Source organism: Artemia sp. Qi Xiang Cuo, chromosome 8 (assembly GCF_049724085.1).
Source record: "Artemia sp. Qi Xiang Cuo chromosome 8, ASM4972408v1, whole genome shotgun sequence".
NCBI classification, from domain to species: Eukaryota; Metazoa; Arthropoda; class Branchiopoda; order Anostraca; family Artemiidae; genus Artemia; species Artemia sp. Qi Xiang Cuo.
Genome location: NC_142801.1, coordinates 12,861,409 through 12,866,137, shown reverse-complemented (window position 1 = coordinate 12,866,137; position 4,729 = coordinate 12,861,409).

Below are 4,729 nucleotides of genomic sequence, written 5' to 3'. Positions count from 1 at the left end.
GTTTTTGTATACTGATTTTCAAAATCTTCGGCTTCTAATACTAAAAGCTTTTTACTGCAGTAAATATTATTTTTCTATATTTAAATATTATCTTATCACGAGTAAACATTCGCTACAGTATTTAATAATACTAAATACTAAAAGATTCTTCAGCTTCTAATTCTAATGCCATTTCAGTCGAATCTCGGAGTGTTTAAGATATGCTTTATTCTGAAATCACTATATTTTTGCTTTAACTGCCATTTTGTAAGGATTTTGTGCAATCCCTTGACTACCAGGAGTCACCTATGCATCCCTAGGTGCACCGCCATTTCCCTCCTTTTTTTATTGTTGAACGTCGTGTATTAGCCAGTATGGTCTCAGAACCTAGTTATCTCTTGATTTCACTTCACCATTTCCTTTTTAAATTTAACCATCTAAGACTGGATATTCGACTATTTTCACGTAAAGACAATTTGCCGTAGTTACTTTAGATAAAAAAAAAAGAAGAAATTTCAGAAAGTAGGGCTTTAAATTTGCAAGGTACGATTTAAGTAGAAACGAGTTGTTTCTGTTGTCAATTTCTTCCTATTGAATATGCCTATAAATATGCCACCAAATGAAAAAGTTAAGCAATTGAAAGACTATTTAAAATTAGACTGGCTTTAGGCCCAATTAGACAGAATTGGGTTTAGATAAGGTTAGATAGACCATTCAAAATAAACCAACTTTGTTAAGAATTCCTTGCCCAACATTCCCTGTCAGGTTAAAATAAAATCAATTAACCGCATTAAGGATGCCTAAATTGACTGCAGCCTTTCTACTACCATAAAAAAACGCATTAGACAGGCTGCGTTAATGGCTAGGGAAAGGATTCTTGCCCAATCTAATTTTTAAACAGTTTTTCATGTGTTGGCTTATTTTTATTTTGTTTTTAGTCTTTTCTCTGACTCGTTATGGTTTACTTCGAAAGGTTAGTTTTTCCATTATTTTGTATTAACGTTTCCCCTCTCCTTTTTTTCTGTCGAGTGCTGAGGGCGACTTGGCGGAGATCCTTGCCAAGATATCTGCTTTGTCTTTTTGTTACCATATATCCTTAGACTCGGTGATAAGCTTGGAAATTTTTACAGAATCAAACATAAACCAAAGATTGAAAGCATTCAATTCTGAGAAAGATAGACCTGGTTCTGTTCTTGACTGTGGCGTTTACAGGGTCGCATGAATCTGGGAAATTTTACATTGGCAGAACTCTTCAACAGGAAAGACTAAACGAACACTAGCTTTCAATAAATACATATCTTAAGTCTAAAAGTAAAAATGATGATTTTGACTGTTTTAGCTCTCCGCGCTTTTAGACACCCAGATAAACTAGTGCTTTTAGATAATGGTTTACGACCATATTTTAGGGAAGCAATTGGAATTAAAAAACACATAAATAAAGACCTCGCTTTAAAAAGAGATGCTCAAGGTGTTTTTATAAATTCCAGTTTACGAAAATTTAATACAAAGAATCAACTAATTTTCTTCCCATTTTGACCTAAGATCGACTGACCATACTAATACAAATCAGGTCACCAGACATGCTGCAGTGATCCCTGGAGAAAAAATTAATTTTTGAATGGTCTTCCATTTGTTTAGTATGTTATTTTTTTCAGTCGTTTCTTATTTCCGTGCCGTTTACTGTTTTATATATATATATATATATATATATATATATATATATATATATATATATATATATATATATATATATATTGCTTCCTTTTTTTAGCTGTCAGGAAGGCTTGGCAGAGGTCCTTGCTGAAATATCTGCTTTGTCTTTTCGTTATTTCTTTTCCACTGTCTGAAAATCACCCTCGTTTGGCTTATCTTAATCACTTTATTTTTCTTTTCTTCGTTTTTTATCAGAAAAAGTAAAGAACGAGTGAATTACGTAACAAAAAAAATGAAGGAAATTCTAGGATTGGGGGCCGGGGTTTCCATACTTGCGTGGCTGTGCAAGGGCTAAGCTTTAATTTGCATATGTCATATACTTCTGAGGATTCATACGTTCACATTATCTTAGACGTATCAGTATTTCTTTTTTACTAGATGATATTGGAAATTCATTCCCCAATTGACTTTCTTATGTGACTAAAATACTGAAATTTATGAGCGCTCCGTATTCTTTGTAGCTTTCAACCTCGCAATTTTCGCAACCAAATATAAACGAACCTGAATGTGTTGTCAATGCCGTAGGACTTCTCATTAACGCCAACGAAACGAAGTCTATTTCAAACGCAGTCATTCCCGATATTAGAAAAAGACTTCTGGTTAATGGCGAAGAAATCGAAGTGGTGACAGTTTAAATATCTGGGTAGTATCCTTTCGGCGGAGGCGAAATGCGAACGAGAAATTACATGTTGAATAGGCCTGACCGGTTCTGCCTTTAGTCGTCTCAAAAATACTTGGAGGAATAAGAAATTTTCCCAGAAGCTGAAAAGTAGAATTTATAACAGCAAAGTTCTGCCTACCCTTACCAATGGTTGTGCATCTTGGGGTATCTGTGTGCAACAGTAAAAACGGCTTCAGGGATTTGGCAATAAATGTCTAAGGTCGATCTTGAACATACACCGGATAGAACGGGTAACCAACGAAGAAATTTACTGTATTGCTAACCATGCTCCCATCCTTACAATTATTCGATGACGCTTCTAGATGTACTGGAGACATGTGGTACGGAAGGTTACCGCATGATGTGTAGGAATGCCCCCCCCCCCTGGTCTTCGCAAGTCAAGAAAGCCTAAAATGAAACTGGGCCAATTCGTTGAAAAGGAGACATTGCTGGCAAGATATTCCCTGGAGGAGCTGCAGTTGCAGGACAGTAGTCCAGGAGGAGAACGGTTTGACCGGAAACAAATTGCAAGAGAAATGATTCGTTGACTACCCGACTCAAAAAAATGCGCTAATTCTAAATATGCAAAGTTTACTCATCGATGCTTCACAAACAGGTTTTTTAAAATTGAGGTTGATTTTGAAGGGGGAAATTCGTGTATCCATATGTAGGCGTACAACAAAAAAATCGATGTCTAGAATAGGATGCTAGATCACGGTGATTATGAAAGTGACCTTTTTTGAACGTAAAATTAAAATTTCTTTAGGTTAAACGATAAATATATATCAAACTACTCTTAAACTTTAAATTGTCGATTTGAATTGTATATTTGCAAAGAAGAAATAGTGGAAGATTCAGGAAAGGTCGTTCTGGGAGAGGCAGTCTCGGCGAATGAAGTAGTCGATCAAGGAAGTGTGAAGATGTCACAGCAGTTATTGGGGATCCTGTCCATAAGTCATGCAGGTCTAGGTTCACCAACAAGAAATCTATTGAACAGTACGTGTCTTTGTTGTCGCAGGTGAAACACAGTCAGAGGCGAGAATATGCCCATTTATATAGAAGCTGTAACTTCAAATCCGATTGTCTCTTTTGCTCTATGCCAGTTATCGACAGAACGAAGAAGAAAGAAGACGGTTCCAAGATTAGAAGGAGAGACTTTAAAAATACACTAAGAGAAGTTTGTGGAAAGAGAAACGATGACTGGTCAGGAGCAGTGATAGCTACAATTCTTGCTGCCATTGCCGATCTACAAGCTGCTGATGTAGTTTACCAACAATTCTGCTACTTAAACTTTCTGACAGAAAGTAATATCTCCAACAAGAATAGCGGGATTCCCTCACAGTCTGGAAAACGAAACTCTGGTCGACCAAAGAGCTTGAATCAAAACGAGACGTTCAAGAAAGTTGTCGAGTTTTTCCAGGCTAACGATGACGAGCAACTAACACTGAATGATATTAATAGTATGATGAGTGAGCTCGTGGGTGATTCAGGGAATTCTGGATATTGTGAAAGATATAGGAAAAAGAAGAGAAGCGAGAGAGATTTGGTGAAAGCCCAGTATTTGCTTAGATAAACGGAAAACAGAACGTCATTACGCTAAAGGCCACAGCTCAAGTCATTTTCCACGAGTATTAATTAAAGCCATAAAATGTCAACGTAGAACTGGAGAAGGAAGCTATCGCCCGAGCTGCAGCAGCTATAATCAAAAGTGATGCCAAAGGTATTTAATAATAAATGAATGTGCATCCCAATTCTGAAAACCTCGGGGAGATAACAGACAACATCAAATACCTACTCTTATCTTTGTGGCTTTTTCTCAACACTCAGTTCATAGGAGACAAAACAGACAGAAAAGTTGCGTCAGTAGGACAATGCATGTTACAAGCCTTCGACCAAAGGCAATCACACCACCTCTTCAGATTGGATTAGCTGTCCAGTTGCATCATTAGTTTAATCAGCCGCTTTCTAATTGACATGCTTAGTGCTATGGGTGTCAGCTCATCATATTACAAGACGAAGCTCTTGGAGCGTAAAGCTTTGGTTTCTAACAGCACGATCATTGAAGGATTAAAAGGAACTTTTTGCATGCAGCTGGTAGCGTCGATCACAATGTTCGAACCCTGGATGGTAACGCCACTTTTCACGGCATGGGCATTATTGTTTCTCTGACGCCGCTGTTGAGGTTTTCAACAGTACTTGAGAAGAGAAAGTTTGTTACGTCAAGGCAAATAGCTGAACCGAATCGAATTCCAATTAAATATCTCAGACAGACACTAGGACAACCTAACCTTCTGTACGATGCGCTACCACGAGCTTCGATTCTGGATCCCTCAAAATGTTGTGACTTACTATGGAAGATGTCAAGACTTTTTCCTG